This window comes from Coloeus monedula, assembly GCF_965178545.1.
Source record: "Coloeus monedula genome assembly, chromosome: 3".
Lineage (NCBI taxonomy): Eukaryota > Metazoa > Chordata > Aves > Passeriformes > Corvidae > Coloeus > Coloeus monedula.
The window spans coordinates 51,480,600-51,505,931 of record NC_138783.1 but is presented as its reverse complement, the minus strand read 5'-3'; the positions used below and the strand labels follow the sequence as shown (position 1 = coordinate 51,505,931).

The 25,332-nt window shown below is 39.3% G+C and overlaps 1 protein-coding gene across 2 annotated transcripts in view; it reads left to right on the top strand.

Annotated features, from left to right (window-relative positions):
• Positions 1-25,332, top strand: part of DCLK1 (doublecortin like kinase 1) — a gene marked incomplete at both ends in the record, with an annotated part of 229,957 nt that overhangs the window by 70,436 nt on the left and 134,189 nt on the right. The gene's annotated exons all lie outside the window — the stretch shown is intronic.

Here is a 25,332-nt window from a genome sequence, read left to right as displayed (position 1 = left end):
AAAGTGTTACAGACCTCATATTTCATGGACTAGTTTAAAAAACACCCACCAAGCACAGCTCGTCCCTGACGTTGAGGATTTGGGATTAGTATGTTGCCTAAATTACACAGTAGTCATTACTCCAGTATCTTTTATGTCTAAATTCACTTGAGTTTCATTTTCTGTTTTAAAAAATCCCAACTACTTGTCACATTTTTGTCATTGTTTTGGATTAACTTTTTTTCTAAGTATTATTTCTGGCATTTCAGATTGTCTTTTATACTTCAGAACTGCTGCAGTTGCAGCTGTAAAAGTGATGCATATGGCTGCACCCTGAGTTACTCAGAGGGTTGCAGTAGTTGATCATAAGCTGTTCCTGGGGATACATTTTAAGACACTAATGTGTTTTAGGGCTTTGATGTCTCCAAATTCATCTAAAGTCTCTGTGTACAGTGGAAGTAGAAAAGTCCTGGTATTGGACATTAGTTGTTCAAATGTATGAAAGATGTGGGGTCTGCTAATATACCTTTTTTTTTTTTTACCTTATTACCCATTTATGTTATTGGTCACTGTTGACTACCCTAGAAAAAACAATTTGAGGCCAACAAGAAATAACAGTATCTTTCAAGAATCCATAAGATGTAGGTGACTAGTAGAGTTTTTAGGATTTCTTTTTAAGACTTCTTTCTGGGAGCTAAGCATTTTTAATTGATTTTGAAAGGTGCTGTTAGAGAGCAATTACTAGTGGAAGTTCCAATTAAAATGGATGTTTCAGCTATTCAGACTTCTTGTAGGAGGCAAAGATGTGGAGGAGGGAAGGTTGTATTGGTAATTAGTATTTTTTGGAAGACTATAAAAATAAATAAAATGCTTTAGAAAGTTAAAAACAGCAGGTTTTGTAGCATTTGAAAGAAACATAGGCTGTACACAATGATATTTTATTTAAACACAAATTTCAGTGGTTCAGCATTAATTAGAGAGAAATACAAATAGGATATGAAATCAGGATGGTTAATTCTAAAAGGAATCTTGCCTTAAAACTTCCCCAAATTGCTGGAAACCATTGTCTGAGAGGGTGATTTGAGGAACATTCACAGGACGAGATACGTGTAATGAAAGATCAAAGACAGAAGAAAGCTTGGGGGAGAGGCAGAACAGGAAGGATTCTGTGCAGAGTTGCTGACAGGCTTTAAGTGGAAGTGAGGAGGTAACAGGGGAATAAGGGACTTGGAAGAAGGCCTTTAATGTGGATTTCTCTTTGAGATAGCACAGTAATCCAAGCCAAAGACCTTCACCTCTGTGATCTTTGTGTGCAGAGGATTTGTCTCTGAGGTGGCAAGTTCTTAAGGAATTGGACATTGGACTAATGAAGTCTAAAACAGTTTAGTTTGGATTTCAAAGTCAGAAGTTCAGACCAGGCCGAGATTAAATTAAAGCTAAGCCTGGAGTATGATTGGTTTCAAGATTTTAAAGATTCTTAGATTATATGAATTGGGGTCACAAGGAGAAGATTCTATACCAACAGCTATATTGAGAAACTAGATTATTTTCACTACAGCGGTGTTTCACTACCATCACCTTTGAAGCTGCAGTAAAAATTTTAACAGGCAGTGAAAAAGAATGCCTTGAAAAAAAAAAAATTATTGGCTTCTACATTGATTAAAAAAAAAAAAAATTGACCATTCCTTACTCCCATTCGCCTTTATTTTTTTTATCTTCCCCATTTTACAGGTTCTTGTTCAACAGAAATGTCGTCCTCTACATCTTTTTGTAGCTCCTAGTGCTTTTGCAGGATTTTTGAATGTGGAATAAGTTTGCAGAAAGGGATGAGCCAAACCTTCTTGATTCTGTTAGCCAAATAAAAATTGTTTATAATAATTTTCTAATGCATTCCAAAAGTTATGTATCAAAGTAGCATGTTTCCATTGGCTGCCTTCTTTATGAGACAAGGCCTATTATTAATATTCCTCAGTCTGTGGGATAGCTTGAGTTGATTCTGAGATTGCTGAAAGCTTAGGTGATTTCACCTGTTCTTTGACACATCTTGATGTTCATTCTAGGAACACAGAAAGTACTTTTACTAAGCTATTGATGAATTCAGTTTACTGCTTCAAACAGTGTTTGTGCACGTTCTGTGGAGCATTGATGAGAAGTCAGTCCATGGCAAGGTGAAAATAGCTTCCTGCCTTTAATGAAAAGTAGCACTATGAGTTCTGGTCTTTTTTTTTTTCAGTTTTTTCTCATGCTTTACAAGATCAAGAGACATTTCTTAAAAAAGGTGTCTGCTTTCAGAAAGTAGTGCTGTAGGTAAAGCACTGGACTAGGCAAAATATGGGAAACTTCACGGCACATACTTCCTCAATAAATAAGTTCATCTGTCTTTCTGTTTCTTAAGTAAAATATTGTGTATATAAAAGGTAAGCTTTATAGACTGAGCCCTGCCCTATATATTTCTATCAGAATTTAAAATATTGTCATAATATAAAAACAATGATTGCATGGATATTTCTGGTTCAGTGCAGTGCAAAGTTTGGGGTTTTTTTTTTGCCTCTTCTTTTAGATGTGTTTTTTTTGCTGTGAACTGATATGTGAAATGGATGTAAATTGTTCTCAAGTCATAATTAGGAATGCTGTTCTCTGACCAGATTCCATTTTTTAAAGCATGATGGAGGTAGATTATTTAGGACTGCTTTTTATAATGCTCACCTTAACTCTTTACTGAAGTGCACAACACCAAGTGCTTTCTCCAGGGCTGTCCAGAGCAAGACAGAACATATTAGCTCGTGCCTGGGTCAGGAACTGCAGTGTTGTCCATGGAAAACCTTCCATACCAAAAGCCATCAGCTAAACCAAAGTTAAAATAAAAACTTATTGTGAGTTGTAATTCTTGTCTAAAACTCCTGCTTTTTTTCCAGTTAATTAAATAGGTTCTGTTCTGGCATATGACTTTGAAATGTGTTGGGTATCACAAGGATTTTCCTCATGGTTTGAATTGCAGAAAGTTGATTGCACTGTTTCTGCTAAAATACAACATCTGCAATTATATTTAAGGTTCTGCAAACGTCGTGGTCATTGTTCAAAGTATCAATTTTACAGGATTTTGTTCAGGCTGTCTATTAAAGCTGCTGTTTTCCATCATCTTAATGAGGTCTACAAACCTAAACTTTGGAAAATTTTAATTTTTCTCCTTTCTGAAACCAAATAAAATCACAATTAAAAGCATTTAGTTGATAGTTGCTGTCGACTGTCTTAATCTCTGGAATTAAAAAATTCTGTTCAACTTTCCCTAGTTTGTAAAAATCCAGAATAAAACAGACACTGGGATGTCACCATGACAGCTGACACCTCTCATAGTCTCAGGTCACTAGTGCTGTCATCAATGCCAGTGTCCTTAGGCTTTTGTCTTGTCTGAAGCACAGGTGAGTTCACCTGTCACAGTCAAATACATGGAGTATATAAATCTAAATGTTAACCGAAGTGTTGTTTTCTTCATCTGATTTTACTGGGTTGGTCTGAGTTGGCTGGCCTTGTTTTGCTTAAAAGAGAAGATCCAAATGAAATATTATTTCTCCTTCCTGTATCTTCCCTTCCTCTGGAACTAAATTAAATGCTGCTGCAGCATAATGTGTTTCAGTTTTATAAACACTGATCTTCATCTGGTTAATTTTACTTCTCTTCCCAACCTTGTACTGATCTCTTCAGTCTCAGTTTCTGCCTACAAGTAGAAGTATTTGTGACCTCCACTTTTTATCTGTAAGGTAGTTAATTAACAGCTTAACATCTAAGAAGCAGGAAAGCAACAAGAATAATTGCTTGTCTGCGTTATTGGGGAAAGGTCTTGAAATGTGTGCCAACCCAATTTAAATGCTTTGCTGTGCATGTTGCTGCAGATACACAATTACTTGATGTGCAGCAGTGGGTTAATGGTATGATGTTGGGGTGCACTTGATTTCTGTGTATTTGGTAGCAGTGGACTACAGGAGTGGATTTTGTAAAATGCTGCCAGAAGCTTCCTCCATGTCCTACAAAGCCAATGGCAGTGGGGTCCAAGACGGACCTGCCCCTGGCCAAAGCCATCAGCAATGATGGTAGTGCCTCTGGATAACAGAGCTAAGAAGATGGAGTGGGGGAGATGGCGGAAAGGGTACACAACAACTTCATCCAGAGAGAGGAGTGAGAATATGTGAGAAAAACATCAAGGTCAGTGGAGCAGGAGGGGGAGGATGTGCTCCAGGTGATAGAGCAGAGATTCCCCTGCAGCCCATGGAGGTCCACAGGAGAGCGGAGATCCACCTACACCAGTGGAAGATCCCACGGCAGAGCAGGTGGATACCTGAAGGAGGCCCATGGGAAGCCTGCACTGGAGTAAGCTCCTGGCAGGTCCTCTGACCCCATGGAGAGAGGAGCCAACACTGGAGCAGGTTTTCTGGCAGGACTTGTGACCTCATGAGGACCCACACTGGAGCAGTGTGATCCTGAAGGAGCACACCCCATGGTAAAGACCCACAATGGAGCAGTTCGTGAAGAACTGCAGCCTGAGAGAAGGACCCACGTTGGAGAAGTTCATGGAGGACTGTCTCCTGTGGGAGGGACCTCATGCTGGAGCAGGGGAAGGGTGTGAGGAGTCCTCCCCCTGAGGAGGAAGGTGTGTCAGAGACGTGTGATGAACTGACCAGAACACCCATTCCCCATCCCTCTGTGCCACTGGGGGAGGGTCAGGTAGAGAAAGGGAGGTAAAGTTGATCCTGGGAAGAAGGGAGGAGTATTTTAAGATTTTTTTTTTTTTTTGGTCTAATTATCCTACTCTGATTTGCTTGGTTATAAATGAAACTGATTTCTCCAAGTCAAGCCTGTTTTGCCTGTGATGATAATTGATGAGTGATCTCTGCCTGCCCTTATCTCCTTATATTTTTTCTCCCCACTGCCAGCTGAGGAGGGGAGTGATGGAGCAGTTTGGTGGGTACCTGGCATCCAGCCAGGGTCAACCCACCACATGGAGCTTGGCTTAATTTCAGCTAGTGCCTTTTATTTTCCTGGATCATGCTAAAATGTCAATTGTCTTGCATTCCAAATGACAGCAGCTGAATGCTTTTGAAATAAAAGGTCAGTGCTCTAATGGCAAAAGGATTTTTCTGTTCAATTCTAGCACAAAGATTTTAATAATTTGTAGAAGTCAATGGGATGATTAGAGCTGTAAATTTATTCTCAAAAAATTTTAAAACCAAGCTAAACCTACTTTTTTGTGTATATTTCCTTGGGGTCATACACTGCATTTCAGCAGCAGAACTTCTGGTAACCCTCCAGAAATTTAGGATCAGGGTTCAGTGTTGCCATTGTTCTTCTCTAAGTTCTCATGGGTTGCAAAATACGTGTGAGCCACTCCACTACTCATAAATATTCCATTTCATACCTGCCTGGGCCTGTTAGCTGGAACGCAAGTGGCAAATATATTAGAACACATTTGGGGAAGAATAAACCACCTTCCAAGAAGCAAAGAGATATTTCACTGTAGGTTGCCTGTGCAAAGTGTGGTGGCTACTTGCTCCATCTGTGTGCTTCAGAAGGGTCGATCTGATTTTGGCATATTGTGTACTCTGTGGCATCTTTCAGGGTGTCACATTGCTTGTGGTGGCTCAAAGAGTAATGCCACTGGTAGGAGAATGGTCTTTATGTTCAGTTTTTGAAAAATTGGTCTTACTGACTCCATTTGCATTTTAGTCTTAATTACAGAACTTTACAAATTTGGAGATAAATGGAAGTTATGTGCTGTTTTCTTTTTTTTATGGGTAATGTGCTGCATTTTGAAAAACATCATTGGAATAAACTGGCAGTTTGAAAGAATGATGAACAAAAAATAGTAAATAGTAATTTAAAAGTTAAATAAGAAAAGATGGCCTGTTAGTGTGTTGGATCAATTCATGTAACGGCAGCAGTTTCAACTAGAATTAGAACTGCAGTAAAAGAATGTAGAAAAAAATTTCCCATTAATAAGATTCAAGAGACAAAGCTGTTTTGCTGACCTACTCAAAATGTACCTGTTTACGAGATGTCATAGGTCTGTTACAGACATAAAGGATAATTAATTAGAGACACTTAAAATGGCCGTAGGAGTAAAACAATCAGGAGAATCTGTAGATCCTCTCTCTGTTTAGGAATGCCTGTATTTCTGAACACACATGTCTATGGTTGTTTTGCTATGGGGATGCCAAATGCTCTTAAAGATTGAGATATGAAAGGAAGTAATTGGGGGTATAGCATGGAGGACATGGATCCTAAACAAGGGAGACAGAAATTGGCAGCAAATAGAGACAACCCCAACAGTATCATGTGGAGTATTACATGGTCAATGTAGGAATCCTTGTACAGGATGAAGGAAAATTGCTATTGCTTAAGGCAGGAAAAGCTGTACCAGTGAGTTTATATCCTTGGAGTGTTTCCCCTGAATGAGCACTGATAGGAAAATGTAGTCATTTGATACTACTTAAGTAAGGAAAAAACACAGGGTTTTAGGAGATACAGAGGAAATATTTGCCTTCATTTAAGGAGTGTCCTTTTGGAGTTTTCTTTTTTTTTTTCCCCCCCCACAAGATTTCCATTTTAGAGGTGTTTATATTTTATATATTTTAGATATTCTATATTTTAGAGGTGATTGAGGACTTTCCAGTAGGTTACTTCTGATCAGAAGGAGTGGGGCTCCTCTATGTGCAGTCTCTGTCACAGAGATAATTAATAATTCTTCAGAATATGCTTGGCAAAACTTCAGAATCAGTACTGACTTTTAATTTCTTTTCCACTTTTGCATCAGCTCTTGTAATGAGAGCTAAAGGAGCTGATAAAAACCTATACTTCCTTTTGCAGCATGCAGCTTTCAAAACTGTGGCTGTTTTAAAGTTCGTCAGAGCACTTTCCCAAGCATCTCTGGAAAGGCACTGTATAGTGAGGTGTTTCCCATGAGAGACACAGTTCAGCCTGAGGGGCAAAGGTGCACGTACGGAGCAGGTTTTTCAGCAAAGGGTGGCCAATAGAGGACACTGCTGTAGTGAGATCAGATGGCACTACATTACCCTTCCTCGAGACTGAAAAAAAATAATTACTGCCCTGTGCTGTAAGAAATACTTATTAAGGCCATCAAGTATCTGAAACCTTTCTGGGTAGGGCAATGAGTTATCCAGGAGAGAAGCCCTTGAGTACTTCAAACTGTGGAGGTAACTGGGCACTAAAGGCACAGGCATGGCAAAAGTTGGCACTAAGAGCTGGAAGTGGTGGCTGTGGGAAGCCTGGTGGGAGGCTTTCTTGTTGTTCTGATGGTGATGCCTAGGACACTTAATACAACTCCCTTTTCCACTTTTCTTGTTTAAAAAACAATAGATGTTTCTTTCGTGCTGCCACTATTCTGAATGGTTCATGAGCTTCTTCTTCATATCAAGACTGTAGCCTTTTCTTTCCAAGCAAAATGAGAACAATTCAAGTCCTGTTCCCTGAAAAATCGTCTCTACAAAAGTTTGGGTAAATGTGAAACATAAGCTTCCTGTTGGCTGCAGATGCTTTGTTTCTTGCTGGGGTCGTTCAGTTTCTTTCCAGCCTCGTATGAACTCTTGCTGCCTTCATTTTCACTCATGTATATACCCTTGATTAAGATAAAATGCCATTCCATTGTTTCCTCATCTATATACCTGGAATTGTTTAAATAACTCTTATAAAAGAAATATTACCATACTGAGTCCTTTTTTTTAAATGAGTAACTGATGTACTTTTAGGCTTTTCTGTCTATTAAAAAAAAACAAAAAAAAAAGGTATTGGTGAAATACAAATTCATTTTTATCTCTTCTGCAACCCATTTAAACAGTGATGTGTAGAGAACTGGTGAGGATGAAGAAGAGAGAGTTTGGCAAGAGTAATTTCAGTGGACATCAAGAGGCATCCAAAAGTGGAGTAGGCATGGAGATGGGGATGGGAATTCCAAGACTGAACAGTCTTGTTTCCTGCCTTTGAATGTGGACAAGGGCAGAAAATAGGCCAGTAACTGCAGATGCAAGAGAAGCCAGGGAGTCTGATTTTACCACCTTTTCTTCCTTTGGTCTTTCTGGAATGCCCACTTTTGATACTAACACCAAAATCTTCTGTTCGTGTGAGGCTAGTGTTTGTCCCTTGCTGTGTCTGAACTCCTGCCTTTGGCAGTACTCCTTGTGGAGGCGTCTCCATCTCAAAACCACCTGGCCTCGGAGCAGGAAGGCAGTGATAGCTGCTCACCTCCATTTTGCTGTTCCTGCCTTCTCCATTAGACCATCCTTGCCCCTGCCTCCTCTCTCCTTCTTTTCTATTAAACAACTTGCAAACTTCCTCTGTTTAACCTATACCTTGGTTACTATTTTTTCTCAGAAAGAGAGCAATACATTTGACTTTTGTATATTGTCCAATTTTCATTGTAACTCTATCCATCCTTTCTGATTGTCTGGATGCACCTTGGTATCCCCTATCAATCTTCTGCCTCTTATCTTGTCACTCAGCTCCTCAACACCTGGTCATCCTTCAGCTGTTGACTGCTGCTGCTTTTGATTCTCCTGTCACTGGTTATCCTGTAAAGACAATTTGTTTAATCTTTTTCCCATTTAAAGCTCCTTGTTCAGAATTAGTTAAAAAGTAATGCAACACTACAAGTCATTTGGCAGGCCTGGTTTTGGCTATTAAATTAATAGAAAAACGTTTTCCTTTTTTTTTTTATTCACATGGGAAGATACATAAGAAATGATAACTTGAAATGTCATTTTGAAGATTGCATTTATTTTTCTGAACGGTGAATGTACTCTACCAGAATTGAATGCGCTAGTGTTTGAAATACACCAGTACTGAGATGCATGCCCTGTGCCAAGCATATTACTTGTAAGCAATAAATCAGCTTATCTTCAAACAAATTAAATCTGACAGCTGGCCTTTCATCACTCCCTATCAAATGAACATGTCAGACTGTTCAACTCATTAACTCCTGCTTAAGTCAGGATCCGGTCTGGTTTTCATATGAAGTGAAGTCACGATAGCCTTTTAGCATCTGTTCCTTAAGGAAGTTCCTAAGGTTTCTCCTTCAGAAAGAAAGATTTGAAATCTCCTTTCCACTCAACCCCAGTTCTTTAACCCTGGGGAGAAATTTATGGGGCTGTTGGAATGTTTTGCTGGCAGTGACAACAGGGAAGTTCTGGCAAATGGTACAGAAAGGTGTGTATCTTCTTGTTGTCCACATAGATGATTGTAGCATTGTTAATTATGCTGTTTAAAGAAAAGATGAAAACAAACTATTTTGGTAGCCAGCCTCTGACTTTTGAACAGAAATCAACTTGGACTGAGGTGTTTTAAATTGCAATACCTGTTGCTTAGACACTGGGTAATAGCATATGGATCAATTGCCTCCTTTCTGTCGGCATGTGTGGGAGGATGTTAGGGTATACACATATAGCTTCTGCAGATGTCAAGAGGAAGCAGAGAGCCCTAAGGAAAGCATTTCTAAGGAATGATCTGTTTGTAAAGAGTTTTTAGCTGAACTGTGTTGTATGTGGGCCAAGCAGTATTAACTTTACTGTGCTAGATTTTGGACAATATACAGCATAGTCTTTTCACAAACCGTTTATAGACTGAACTGGAACACAGACTGATGAGCTAAAGAAGAGGTGTATAAACAGGGCGGTCAAGTCTTCTACCTCTTCTAAGTAAGACTTGCAGAACTGACTCCTGTCTCACACTTCCCTGCAATACTCTGCACTTTTCTGCGGTCTTTTTCTGACCTTTTTGCTTTCGCTTGACTCAAATTTAATCACAGGCATGCAATGTAATGCGTGAGAAGATGCCCAAGAGGTCTTCAGATAACTCTGGAGAATAAAAATATGTCAAATTTTAGCAGACTTGAATGCAATGAAAGACCATGTTTATCCCTGGCAGAAAGCCCCATGTTAGCACTAGTGAATAAAATGTTGTTGATCCAAAAATAGAGGTAAGTGTGAATTAAAAACAAGCAAACAGCAATCATTTCTTTGACTTTTGCAAAGTTTGGTTCCACATTTTATATTTAAAAAATCTTAAGTTATTTGGAAATTACAGCTCAGAAATAAACAGGCTCAGGTTATTTTATTTTTTCTATGACTGTGCCATTGCTTGTAAATGAAATACCCAGTATGAATTTTCCATAAGTTTTCTTACCCCCTCCAAGTTCAGATTTCTTTTTAAGGTTAATTTTCGTGGAGTGCTATATGTAAGTCAAGAAACTATGATCTGAGTTAGATTCAGAAGGTTGGAGTAATAATTAGTTGGATAAATAAGGGAGCATCATGGAAAGAAAATGTCTGTTTGGCCCGTAATGAATGAAAAACTGAGAAACAGATGGCAGGAGTAAGATCAGTTTCGTTATGAAGTCCCAGAGGGTTCTGTGCTAGGACTTCATTGTGCTGGTAAATATCTGGTAAGAGGGGGTCAGTGCTGGGTTGTCATCGTGTTTCCTGTTGGGAAAGGCTATCCTAGAACTTGTGGCAAAGACACACGTGTATTCCATACTATTAAACAACTGGCCAGAAAGAAACACAAATACATCTTCTTGTCTGCAGATGAAAAGTGATGCACCTCCCTAGGCATGTGATCATTCCTAAATCAGCTGCTTCTGTTAAGGAAAAAAAATCTGAAAGTTGAAATGTGTTGTATTTTGAAAGCCTCAGCTTCAATACTCAGCAGTGGTCAAGCACAAAAATGGGGTGTTAAAAGTGGTTTGGAGCCAAAACATCAGAAGCTGCTGATGCCCACAGCACTGGAGTGCCATGCACACTCCTCGGGTTGTGTGTGCAGTCCTGCCCAAACCTGATTTTGTGAGGTACAAAGAAGAGTAGAGAATATGGATAAAAACCCTGAAACTTATTCCAAGACTGAAACTTTTTAGCATGGAGAGGAAAGCCAACAAAAGGGAAATGGAGTTGAGGTCCACACAGCCGTGAATGATGTGGGAATGTTAAGTAGGGAATTACTGTTCTCTGTTTTTCATCACATGAGCAATAGGTGATAGATCTCAAATAGAAATAAAAAACAGTTTTTACACTTAATTGGCAAATGTAATGTCACTTCTCATAAAAAAATGTAAACCCTTAAAAATGTCACTAGATTGTAAACTCTGTGCACTGCTAATGCATGAGTTAAACCTATGTGACAAGCAGACAGATAACTTTCATTCTGAGCTAGCCCAATTGATCATGTTTTTCAGTTCCTTCTTAGTTTCCATCTCAACTTTAAATTAAAATGCTTGTGACCATATAATGGTCATATGTGATGTCTGTTATTTAAAGTGAAAAAACTTGAAAATCCCTGGAAGTTACCACTGTATGTATAAGCAAGTATATGTGTGTGTTAGAAATCTATTTTCTATTTAAAGAAAAGACCAGAAATTTCACTTGAATATAAAGCTATTTTCTCTCAGCCTCTGGACTCTTGCCCTAGTTATCAGTTTCAGAGTGAGCAGCATCAAATAAGTTTAGACTTCGGTGATGATAATCAGCCTCTCAGAGAGATTACTTCTCTCATTAGTGTCATATCACAGTGGAAATACATTTTTTAATTGAGGTTGGGTATTGTGAGGGACAAACAAAAATTCCTGCTCTTCTTAGGTTCTTGCAAGCAGGGGCTGAGGGGATGCTGCTGCTGTTTATGCACTCTGTGACAGAATGATCATTGGAAGCCCTTGGCTCTGCTCTTTCTTTTTCTTTTAAAGATAAACTGTAAAAAGGAAATGTACAGGGATATTTGATATATTGAGAGAAGAGAGACCAAATGTAGAAACAGATTCTGACTTTACAGAGTATGCCAATTATGTTGAGTTTATAATAGTCCTTTTAAGAGATGTAATAAATATTTTCTCAAACTTGTTGTTCTAAATCTATGTTTTACTAGAAAAAAATACCTGGAATACAAAAGATAGAACTTGCTGCACCCCAGCCTCTTTATATCCAAAAAGTTCATGTTGATGAGAAAATATGAATGTAAAACCAATTTTTGACACCGGGCAAAACAAGAAGATTGCTACAGATGGTGTGATATTTACAAATGAGTTGACCAAAAACCTTACAATAGACTGATTTGGAGGTAGGCATTTCTCTGCACAACAAAATTTGGAGCATCTAGAGATCTTATCTAATGACTTGGAAAACTACTTATGTCTTTACATTTCATCAAGACAAGAGGATACTTGAGCAGAACTCACAAGTTTCTTTTTAGGCTTTTGGGGTCTGTGACTGCAAACATTCTTAACTGTGCCAGTTTAAAGATATGTCACAAATACATTAAGTTTTGGCAGGGTAAGAGGGAGAAGGATATATATAAAACATTTGAAAGAGCTTCAAAGGGGTCAGTGGTCTGTTGGGGCAGACTCCCTTTTCCAGGGCCAGACCAACCCTTGGCATAGGTTTGCCTAAAACTTCAACCTCCAAGAGATTCTGCGACTTTTCTGTGGAACATTTTCCAGTATTTTACTGTTTTTGCAGTCAAAAATTTTTTCCTAAAGTATAACCTAAATCCTCCTTGCTTATCATTGAATTTCTTCCCATCCTAGCAGCATATCTTTTTTCCATGCAGTAGTCCTTTCTATACAGACGTTTATGACCAAGTCATTTTTTTTCCCCTCTAGACTAAACAACTCTGGTTTGCTGAATTTTATTCCATATGTCATGTTTTATACATTTTTCTTTGTTCTCTGTCTTTCTTGGACTCCACAGCGTCTCCTGTCCCTGGAACTCTGTTGTTCATAGCATTAAATTGTTTGAAGTCTCCCTGGAATGCTTTTTGGTCTGAGCTATCTAGCACATTCCTGTTTTAGGGAAATGTTTGATTTACTTGTTTAGATGTCACCTGAGGGTCCAGAATGATTAGAAATCTATACAACATGACTTGTAAGGTGCTTCTTACTTGTTATGCCTGTCCTTGTCTGTCAAAGATTTTAAAGAGCAATGGTTTTATTATATTTGTTTTGGGGTCACTAACTGAAAAAAATTGCTGTTAAACACTGAGCCCAGCTTCCAGTCCCTGAGGATCCCTTATGGAAATGCTGTGTTTTCAAGGTGATTTCCCAGTTGCAGCTATTGTTTGGGAGCTGTTATTCTGCCATCTTAATCCAGTTGTTATGTGTCTTAGTGATGCTGAATACTGCTGTTTTTTTAATCAGAATGCCATGCTATAACAATTCAGGTATCTAATCCAAGTTTGTCAGGTGCATCTATGTAGTTACCTTAATCGACCAAATTGTCATTTCATCAGAGAGTAAAACCAGGTTTATTTGACAAAATAGATTTTTTCCACAGAATTGCATCAACCAACCCTCACTATATACAGATCTTCTAATTCTTGATTTCTTCAGTGTATTACATTTATCAGGAGAAGTGTCAGGCTAACTAAATTTATCTGTCAGTGTTATCTGAGATGACATTTTGTTTTCAATTGGTACCCTTCCAGGCTTTAAATTCTATAGCAGCCAGACATTTATATTTCAACAAGATAGACTATTTTTCAGTTTCGTCTAGACTTTTGGATAATACTTATCCAGCTCTTCTGATTTTACAAGTGTAGGGCTTTTTGAGGGGTGGGGGGGGGTTGGGTTTTTTGGTTTGCTTTGGCCTGGTTTGGTTTTTTGGGGTTTTTTTTTGTTTCGGTTTGGTTTGGTTTGGTGTTTTTGTTTCTTTTTTCCTGTGGGGTTTTTTTTTTTTTTTTTTTGGGGGGGGGGGGTGTGGTTTTCTGGTTTTTTAGTAGCTTCTGCCCAATACTCTCTTCACTTTTCAAAGGACTGGAACACACTCTGTCATGACTTAATGCAGTAACTTCTTTGCCACTTCTGAAATGGAGGATAGACAACCCTTTTCTGCCTCTCTATTAAAAAATTTGCTGTCCTTATCCATAGAGAACCCATACTACTGCTTTTGCTCTTAATTTGCTTAGTATTCAGTATCCTGCGTCGTTGGAAGTGGGAATTTTCCTTTATCTTATTTCTTTGCTGTTTGGTTTTTTTTCTTTTACAGCTACTATTTATTCATCTCCTTTCCATCTGTGTGATTTGATAAACGATGCTTTAAATTGCTTTTTTTAATCACCAAACCAAGGATGGCTTTTAGCCCATGTTATCTTACTTGTCCAAGTCACAGGTTCTGGACAACAAAACCCCCCTGTTTTTTTCCAATCAGTTAGGCACATAGTTACAGAAGAAATAGGTAGCCACTGTCCTGTTCTTTATCCAGAAGACAAGTTTTGCATTCCATAAGTCATTTTGCCTTTTTTTCTTTTTTTTAACATGATTGCATAGAATGTTTTAAAAACAGAAGCAGTGAAGTGCAAGAAATGCAGCTGTTGGTTTCAACAAAAAGTCAGGCATACATTTTCTGTCTTGAAGTGTGGAAAAGTGAAAGCTCAGTCACTGTTCAGTGATGGAAAAGAGTATTGTTCATTGTAGTGGAAGGGTAGAAGGAGAAAATGGCAATTGAGAAAAAGTCTGATTCTGTACAGATCTCTGGAGTATAAATGTTTGGGTTGCTGGTGAGGCAGACGGGCAAAGGGGCAAATGAGGTTGAGCTGCTCTGAAATGTCAAATATACCTGGAGAGGTCCTGAATTAGAATGGCATTTCTTGGCATTTTAACTGCTCTTCTAGAAAAAATATTAGAGATGGGGGAAAAAAAGAGAGCGAAAATGCTTTTCAATAATGCTTTGTTGCCTGCAATTGAATTTCTTGATACTGATTTTTTCTGTCTTCCTTTCTGTGTGGAAGTAGCATTTAAATACATATTTTCAGTAGGGTTGATCAGAATATAGAATTAGGGGTGCAAATAAATTACCTAATAAAACTGAACTTAGAGTTTCCCTCTGCTGTTTCCCTCTGCTTGGAAAGGTTTGTTGCATTGGAAAAGAGCACAGACAAAGAAATGTGCAAAGAAAATTTATGAAATCTCTCTATAGATGGTCAAGGCCCTTGCAGCAGGCTTCTTAAAATTTCACAGATACACAGAAAGTTCCTGTTGCCAGTGTATAAAATAGGCAGTTCATATATGAAAGCAATCAGGCCTGTAACACCTATATTATTTTTCCTTGAAATGCTTGTATGAGATTGTTGCCTTGGAAAGAGGGAATTTTATGGCACTGTTTAGCAGGTCAACCCTTTGAAAACTATCAGATGAGCTCCCTAGTCTTCCAAAGCCTGTGAAGGTGAAGAAGGAAAGAGGAGTCCTTGAGCTGAAAGGGCACAAGACACACTTCTTCTGCCCAGCACCTGTCCCAGAGGACAGTCCTCAGTGCTGCTGTGTGGCTCCTTCCAGGTGAACTGTAATGTGACGTGCTTGTCCTTCACAGGTGCCAGCCCAGCACCTTTTAGGAACTTTGGAAGGGCAGAGAATTACCAACATTTAAGTCATTTAGCATGCCCCCCCCTACAGCAAAGCAATGTGTATTCTGCTGGAATGGTGGCTCACTGACAGCTGCTGAAAATCCACAGGCGTTCCCTGCGTCGTTCAGATACATAATAGTCATTTCAGGTAAACTAAAGTTAGGAAGTTTAAGTGTTTTGAATTTATCATTTCCCATGTACATACTGATATGTAGAGAACTCCTCTGGCTTTGTCTTCCATATCCTGCTTTATTAGCAGTTTTGTGGTCATAGAGGGGAAAAAAAACAACTATGTATGATCAGCAAATTCCATCCAAATCCAACTGCCTCCACCCTCATCCACAGTTTTACTGTTGCATGAAAATTAAAGTTGACAAAAGGATTCCATTTTGCTCCTGTTTCTTCTAAAGAGTACCTTTTGGAAAGTATTATTTTGACATGCCTGTGAAAGCCTCAGTTTTTGTCTGTGCTGCTGTCACAAGAGCGCACAGTAGAGATTTCCACAGTAGTTTTAAATTTACAAGGTACCATTGGAAGCAGTGTCTCTTCTGCAGCAGAGACTCAGCAAGGGCTACTTTGCCTTCCCAGGCAGTCACTCGCTTCCACAGGAGAGGCACGTCCCTTGCTTTCCATGGCAGACAGCTGTGATGCTGTGTGCTGCTTGTTCCTAGCAATTCCTGTTCACCTCATTGTGGTATCATACTTGACAAAATTAAAAAAGTAAGAAAAAGCTTTTGAAGCAAAAACATTACATTCAGGAATTTTAACACCTCTAAGTTCAGAGTGAATCAGTTAGCATCCAAATCTTGTGCTTAATTGTATCAAAAAATGTCATGCTTCTCTACCAATGTATCAAGATGTAGCTGGAAGACCTTACTTACATTGAAGAAGAAATGAATAAGAAATACCCAGTGCATGTGCGTTTTTTTTTTTTTTCTAGGTTGTCTCTCAGTTATTTTAAACCTCATTGTAACTAGAAAATTGCCTTGCATAACACCATGCACTGCACGAACTGAAAGGGTCTGTGAATAGAAAATGGCAGTCAAGTTCCATCGCAATCAGCAATGCTGTTTTTAGGCCTGCTGAGTACTACTTCTCAAACGTTTTCCATGGTTAAAATGTGATTGCTGTAAGTGTGGTGGTAGAAGCTCAGAGAAAGAAGTGAAATTTCTTCTGGCATTGCTTGAAACAGGCTTTAAATACTCCTGCTGAACTGTGCTGGAGTTGCAGGATTTTCTGTCAGGTGCTTAATTTCTATTCACGTTTAACCTAGTGAAATGATATCTTTTCTCACCACTTTTGTTACCTTTTAAGGGTAGCAAAGTCTTTACAAGAAACAGAACTGTTGTTTCTAATATCCCTCTCTTTGCAAAGTGTTGGAATTTTATAATATTCCTCAAATCACTCTTTTCAAGAAGCTCTCAGAGTGTGGTAATGAACCTAGAGGCATTATTTTCTGAATACATGCCCCTTCTGTAGGAGATGAGCAGTACTCTAGATTCCTCCAGGCCTGAAGTTCTTCTGAGGCACCTACACAGTCTGAGAAGTGCAGCCTGTTCTTACAAGGCAGAGGAAACTGCAGCATTTTTACTTCTCTCCTGAAGCCCCCAGCTGCCCCACTCAGCCCAGCAGTAACCACATCTGGAAGGGTAAGTTAGGAGGATTGCTTTGTAACCAGCAATACAAGGAAAATGGAGACACTGTCAGAAGATCAAGGCCCCAGAGAGGGCTAAGTGGCATTCACTTAGAGAGCTGGGTATCAATAGAAGATGCTTGGCTATTCATTTTCTCTGTTTTGACTCTCTTTGCCTCCATCTTAGTCTTGGCTCTTTTACTCAGAGTTTGGCTAGAAACACAGGAGATGCAGAATTGTTCTTCGGACTCAGATGTTTATTATTTCTTATCTATAGTACAGCTGCACAGAGTGTACCTCTAGGTTAACATGGTGAAAATGGCCGCTGAGTTCTACCTTCCAAGGTCTTTTAAATCCCTAACTGTCCAATTATGGAATGCCAACTAATTTATTTTTACTTATGATCCAGTAACTAATCATTCATGTTCCACACTGCGGGTTTTTTGAACCAGTACTACATCAACCAGGCTTGTGGAGAACAAGGAAGAATAAAGAAGAAGAACTAACCTACATCCAAAATCCTCCATCTTGTTATATTATCCCAGAAACCTAGATTTTCTACATCTCTACATGTTCCACCCAGTGATATAACTTTAATTACATAGCAACAATCTCAGTGCTATTACATAATCGGGGAAGCTTTTTCCAAGGCCTCAGGTTAAACGCAGTGTGCTTCTGAGGATCATTGCCTGTCAGCACTGAAAGGCTGAAATTCTCTGAATTCAGGGTTCCAACACTTGGCAATTACTCTGTCTGGTTTCTGATATGGAGGAAGAGCCAAGACGGGAACTGTGTAATAGTAGACTTTTTCCATAGAGCAAAGTGTTGAAGTTTTGAAGCCAGTGAAGAGCCCTACGGTGGTTCAGGGCTTTACTTAGGCAAAAGAGGGAACTCTTTATAGCTACCTGTAAGTTTTCAGTAAATTGTAAATTGGTAGAAAATTAAATTCTATTATTATTCTATTATTAATAATAAATTCTATTAACCTTTTATGAGTAGAATGATCAGTTAGTAGATTAATCAATAATCAAGACTCAACATGTGATACATGTAGTTGTGGTAATATATAGAAAACCTTTAGATGCAGCTGCTGTTCTCTCCCAGACACAGGTGAACACACATTTATATTATTCTTTCATTCCCTTGCCTTTGTCTGTGTAAAGTCACTGTGGCTTATATCAAAAAAACAGTCTGCAAAACTTACTTGAGAAAGAACTCTCCTGTTGCTTATAAGAATATTTTGAAACTTTGGTAACATTAATTCAAGATGAAATGACAAACCCTTTCCTTCTTTAGTCAACTGCAAACCAGTCCTGGCAATAGGATCCAGGTGAGTAATCGCTGGGAAAATCTACCAAACCTTGGATTCCTCATCCAGAAAGACTTTGGCCTTTGCATCCTTTTGTGCTTTTGAATGGTGATGTTTCCCCCTTTATCACTCTCTGTCTCGTTCTTTGACCTTCTTGCTCCTGTCCTTTTCCCCATTCCAGTTCTGTACCCCTCAGCACTGTGCTCCAGGTAGCTGTAAAGACAGAAGCTATCCCTAATGCTTGGTTCGCTTAGTGGTGCCGTTTTAGCCACATCCCTTTATGACCCTATCTGAATGCTCTTCAGGGTAAAGCAATGGAGGAAAACTGGCCTGTTTCACAGGCTCTTGTTTTCTCTGACAGAAGGTAAAAAAGGAAAGATGAGAGGAAAGGCATCTGTGTGCCATACATTTAAATGACACAGGCAAGACTGAAGCTCTGACAGGGTAGGACAGTTGCTAGAAGACAGTGGGCAGTAGGACGAAGCTCTGCTTTGATCTTGTTGGACTGACTGTGATTCTAGAAAAGAGCTGAGAATCAGCAGGGAACTTATTTTTGATGATAGGAAAATGCTATCTAAAGGAAATGAGATCACAGAAAGGGACTGTAGGTTCTTCATATTGAGCTTAAATGTTTGAGCCTGATTGCTTGTCAGGACATTGCAATTCTAAGGTTAACAAAAAAAAAAAGAAAAAAAAGGAAAAAACCATAATTGCTTTCTTGTGGTATAATTACCTTCAATTTGGTGATAAGATGACTTTGCTTTGAATAAGTTAAGGTACTAATTGTACTCCTGTGCCTCTCCTTCCTTCACCCTGTGGCAGCAGAGATCAGCCTCACAGACAGTTGCTGCTCTCCTGCTATGCTGCTCTAGTGTGAACAGGTAGTGGCTGCTATACAAAACACAGGTCTGGCCATGGAGGGAGGAAGAGGTGTGGAGCTTTCAGTTCCCACATCTCTGCATGATTCCAGCCCTCTGGTTGACAGTGGACAGTCATATTTTGATTGTGTGAAATGGGGAGGGAGATAATGCAAAGATTATCAGGCATTCAGTGGGGCTGCAACATGAAGGGGACAATGACTGCAAATGGCTGAAGGGTTAAGTGTTCAATCTAGGATTTCTGTGTAGTTTGGATACTTGTTTGAACTCTTTACCCTAGGCTTCCTCACCCATTCTTGTTCTCTGTTTGTCTTTATTCTTGTGATCTGGCCATCCATGAGGTACCATGGCCACCCTTCTCCTTATTCCAACCAACCAGTGCTGTGATTGTGGTGTGCTGGCCTTCTTATAGGCATCCTACAGGAATGCCTCTCCTTAACCTTGGATTCTGAATTTTTCTTTGAATGGAGCTATAAGGAGGGAGGAGCTTAAGTTGTGCTGCCGCATTTTAAATATATATTTCTGTCAAAGATCCTTGAAACATACTGGATACAGTTCCTTTCTTGAGCTTTGTACATATTTAGTATTTTTTTAAAATAACAAAATATTAAATTAATAACTGTGCATTAAATAGCCATTTTTCAATTCTCTATACTGTATGCAGTGTTGATTCTTACTGCTATTAATAGTTCATGTGTAAATCTCTAATACTTATAGAATTATTTCAGAGATGTTAGCAGGCATTATCTCCATTTTACAGAAGGAACAGAAGCATGGAGAGATGAAATGCAGGGTCTTAAATATCCTCTGATTCTGGGTAGCCAGAAGGGTGTGTCTGTACCCAGGCTCCCAATTCTGCAGCCCTTTTCACCAGTCTCTTTAACAGCTCAGCTTCACTGTGTTCAGTCCTGACACCCTTCTCTTCCCCCGCCGTCTCATTTTATTCAGTACATACCTGCCAACTTTCTCAGCAAATGATGAAGGGTTCTAGAGATAACTAAGCTTTCTTCATTATCCTCTTCAAGAGGACAGCAGCTCGGGGCATGAGGTAGTGCATGATCATGTAATTAAAGGCTGTGTGGTGTCCTTTCCGCAGCAGGGGACTGTGAGGAGCTGCAACCCCCGGCTCCCATTCTAATGCCGCAGTAGCATCTGGTGGCTGGAGCAGCAATTGCACATGGAAAAATGGACTTTCAGTATCTTGAGTCATAGAGCTTGGAGGGGCACATCCTTCCCAATATTGCTTTGCACTTTCTGGGGCTGGAAATTGCCCTATGGAGGCAGAGCATTAGAAAAAGAGATTGTTAGATTCTAATACGCTTCTATGGGATGCACATTTGAATAGTGCACACACCCCATAAAAATCTAAGCAAAGTGGAGTTTTCATACAGAGAGAAATAAGGCTTTTCTTTGACCTTGGTGTAGTCCCTACCCCAAAATATTGAAGGGCTAAATCTTCTTTATAAAGCACTTGAGTTGTTTGGGTTATGTCCTGCCTGGTAACAGGGAAATTGCTGACTAGCTGCTGCTGAAGATTTCCCTGCTGTTTTCTGGACTGACATTGATGTGAAATGATGGCAAATGGTTTAAGAACTCAACATGATCATTAAAGATGATGATCCAAAGTGCTATATATACCTAGTGCCGCCAGCTCTACACACTGCATAAATTCTTTCTGCTGAGAAGAAACTAGGAAAAGCAGGTTTTATGAGACCAAGATAAGATCTCTTTCAGAAGAGAGTAGTAGTTTAAAGTCAAAGTGATTCTTCCTTGCAGTGGTACTGTAGTGGTGCATTGTCCATTCTGATTACAGTTCATCATCCAACAGGTTGGAAACTATGAAGATGTACACTCTGAAAATGCCCAGCAAGCCTTTTAGCCATGAAGGTTGACTTCAAAGCTGACAAAAAGCAATGGTCAGAAGCTGTGTGCTTGGCCCCACTTTTGCCTGGTGAATATGGACTGCATGAGTGAGGGCTTGTGATTGCACTCACAGGAATGTCACACATTTTGAGTTTCTCTCCCCTGGCTCTCTGTTGAGCTTCTGCCACCATGAGATGACAGGAGGGTTTCAAGCCTGGTCCTTGAAGGGACTTCAGGACAGTAACATAGATAGCCGTGACTTTTCCATGCTATTACAGCTTCTTCTACAATTTTTTAGTTGAGAAATCCCTGAGTCCGTTACTTGCTGTCATGTTGTGGGGGGAAGCTGAGAAGGAAAAAAAAAAGTAGATAAGTTGCACTAGATAGAATATTGGGGAAGAAATGCTACAGTGTGGCTCTGCAGATGAGTAGTCCTTACTTCTATGTTTCTCCTGTTTTTGTAAGATGGGGAGAAGACATAGCTGAGCCTTTTCTTTTTCTGCCAAGCAGACACTGGCAGAAGGCTTTGGTGGCAATGGCCTATAGTTTTGATGATGCTACACACTGAGTTTGGCTTCAGGTAGTGGCAGGATGACTTCTTGATGGTGTCACACATCTGCTCCTGGGGTGTCCTACCTGCCTGGTTGGGACCATGTTGTGTAAACATTTTCTGCTTTTAGTTAACTGTGCTTGGCTGAAGTAGAGGAATAAACTCATTTCTCCCCATTTAATGTGACTTCAGCTCAAATAAATTAGAGTTTCTGTGCTTGAAATGCTGATTTTTACCTTGGGATCACAGTATCATACAACTTCACAGTAAAAACTCTGTTCTGTTGACTTCAGTTATTTCCTAGTAGGAAACGGGATGTTAGTGCAAACTTCTTCTGAAGATTGTGTGTTCTTGCTTTAATATCACACCATTGAACAAGGCCAAATAGTTTTCATTGATAAACATCTCATATCTTTTTCTAGATTTAAAGTAGAATATTTAGGTTCTCGTTTGGTGCTCAAGGAAAATTAACTTCCTTGTCTGTATTATGCTTTTTACTCAACACTATCCAAACTCAGAACACTTTGTAAATGTATGAAAATATATCTGTATTATAACACATTGATGAAACTGGAACAAGTCATGTGGTGGCTCTGGAATGTCCGACTGAAACCGAGCTAGGAGCTGAACCTACACGAATGTATTCCTAGGCCTAGGAGTTAAATCTATACAGCCCAAATGCTACAAGGGTATGAACCTTTGTTCCCCCTTCAGACTTAGTACATTAATTAGTCTGTTATGGCTGCTAATTAGCCCTTCCTGCATCTCAATTTCCAGTTCTGGACTTTTTAGGGATGTGATTTTCACACTTCACTGTCACCTTAGAAATGATCAATTATGTATGTGGGGTTTTTTTGCAATGGACACTGGCTAAATTTCCAGATTTTTTTTCATGCTCTAGGGTATTTTAAACAGTAGTAAATACAGAATTATATTTGTTAAATGAATTGAAAGCTGCAGATTTCAAAAGGCCAAGTGTATTGTGAGCATGACAGCATCTAATTGCAAACAATATGAGGGGAAGCTGTTGGACAGCAAAGCTTCCTTCTGCACCAGGTCAAGTAGGTTTCTGCCATGACTTTTGTGATGTCCTCCATGACATGAAGGACCATGTATTCTCACTTCTTAATGGATTCAGAGTGTCTTGTGCTGGCTACCTGTGGAGTTACATCTCTGTATCCAGTTGGAGAAGGTTAAGGCTGTAGCAGGTGATACACACAGTGACAGGTTTATAGAAATCCATGAGAGAGCAAGGAGAGAGAAGTTATAGGTTAAATGAGTATTTGCAAACATTACACTTAACATCAAACTGTCCTTCAGAAGATCCAGTGTACTCTACAGTGAGTTCACAGTGGTCATTTTAGCTCCAGTAAATATCACCAAAAGTTAAAGTCGTTTGTGTGTTTATCTTAGGAAGTTACAAAAAAAATACTCCAAGACATTGTATCTGAAACACCTTGTTTCATCCTTGGGTTTCTTGTTTTTCTTGTCGAAGGAAAAGAGTGTGTGTTTCACTCTGTTGGTCATCTAGCTCGATGCTGGAATCCTCACTGTGCTGTGCTGAAAGGTTTCCATGGCTTTGTCTATCTGCCTGTTGCTTTTATTTCCTCTGAAAGTTACAATTTGTGCTTGTGAGTGAAAACACGCTGTCATGGTTATTATGAATCTGTGCTCAGAAGCAAATGAAGAGCATGATGAAGAAAGAGCATTTCCTGCCAAACGAGAAAAGAGTTAGGTCTGAGAAACAAATCCATTTTCTGACAGCTTGTGTCCCAAATGTCTCATTTCAAACCTTAGGCAGCTCCAGGCATTAACTACTGTGAATTACAATGTTGCAATTGAATTTGTCCATTTTCTTCTTTAAGTTCAGAGTAGAAAAACTCTTTAAATTAAGTGTGCTGGATCAAATGCTCAAAGGTTTGCAAAGGCTGGGCAGTGTTAACTCTTTCCCCCATCTCTGCAGCAACAAAAATGACCCTGGCAAGTTCATTTCTGCAGAAAAGGTCATTTAGTAGACGTCCTACTCCACGTGAGACAACCTGTACAGGAAGAGCTCAGTGCTTTGTCTAGACTGTCTGCATATTTCTTGATGTGGATAAGATTTGGCCTTTATTGCTTGCTCCATCTCATCCCTATGCTATGCTTAGGGAAGCTATGATAAAGCCTCATCTGTGAGATATGAAGAGACATTATGGAGATAGCTGCTTGTGCAGTGGAGCGTGTGGTTGTTCCAGCTTCACGGTAATCTGACGCACTAGGTGAGAAAGCAGTAGTATGAAAATGGCATGTCATGTTAGTGGGAAAAAATGAGCTGCTGCTCACTGTCCCCTTCCTACCTATCAAAGTAATCCCAGTTCATCATTTCTTGTTACCCTTCGACCTCTTGTCACACTGGTATTAAGCTTATTACAGGAATGAAATGTGTTCTGTAAACTCAGGTCAGTTCTTAATGGACAATAATTCAAATGAAGAGACACGTAATTGGTTCTAACTTACTCTAATTGACATGCTTTTCCCAGGACAACTCCAGTGCTCAGACAGCAGGAGCATGGATGTTGTTAACCAGGGCAAGTGTGAAGGACGTCCTACTTTTGTAAGTCCTGTTTTTTCCCTGGATCAGATGCATGATAACTTTCCTCCAAGCAAAATGTCCTTCAGGTCATGTACGTATAGACAGCTCCCACATCAAAATCAGCCAAAAATTTCCTGCCTGTCTCCATTACAGTGAATTTGAATGCTGTTACAAGCAATGACAACAGCAGCCAGTAAGTATTAGGTGACACTACAGTGCATGTGTCTGCTGTGTCTTTCAAGCATTGGTCACAGACTCCTTCCTTCCAAGTAGGCCAGTCTTAGGCCAGCAGAAAGAGTATTTAAATTTCTTCAAATTGCCATAAATTTGAAGCCCCTATATGCAGAAGTGCAGAAGACAAAATTTCTTTCAGTATGTGCTACTTGCAGCAATAATAGTGCACTGACTTCTTCCCTCCTTCTGGCCTGGGATGTAAGTCTGAAAAAATGTTTTAATAGAGTGCGTTGATACTGCATATTATTTTAATTTGCCATCTTACAACTATTTCTCTTAAGTTGAGCAGACAAAAGTAAACATTCCTGCAGAGTGGAAAGCTTTCATGAGCTTTAAGGTCCTTTTTAAAAATAACTGCAGCCGCCGTGCAGGTTTTTAGTTATGAAAAAACTGAAAATATTTTCTTCTCCATCTTAGGCTGCCTCAGACTGCCAAAGACTCCAGTCATATGTCAGCCAGTCATAAAAGAAAGACATTTTCTGAATGGAATGCAGATACTGGTTTCCTACACAAGAACAGTCAAAAAGCACATCTTCCTACTAAGCTAATAAGTTTTGATGGTATATGTTTTTAAGCCTGTTTCTGAAAAGCATTTAGTGTAATTCTAACAGTTTGAAAAACAGTTGAACATCATCTACTGGGTTTTTCCCTCCTGAAAGTCCCCTGCCTGCCTTAATATTTAAAATGTGTCTCAATTCCCGTAGTTTATGTAGGCATCCTAATAATTGAGGGGAAAATTTTTCTAGACCTTTAGGACATCTTCTGGGATCATTATTTTAATCTCAGGGAGTTTTGTTCATTTTATATGGTGACAAATGCACTTTCTTCGAGACTGCATGCACAGATTTTAATCTGCTGTAGTGCACTGGGTTTCAGCCATTTCCTCACTGCAAATGAATAATGAATAAGCTGTGGTTTGAAAGCTAATGGTTC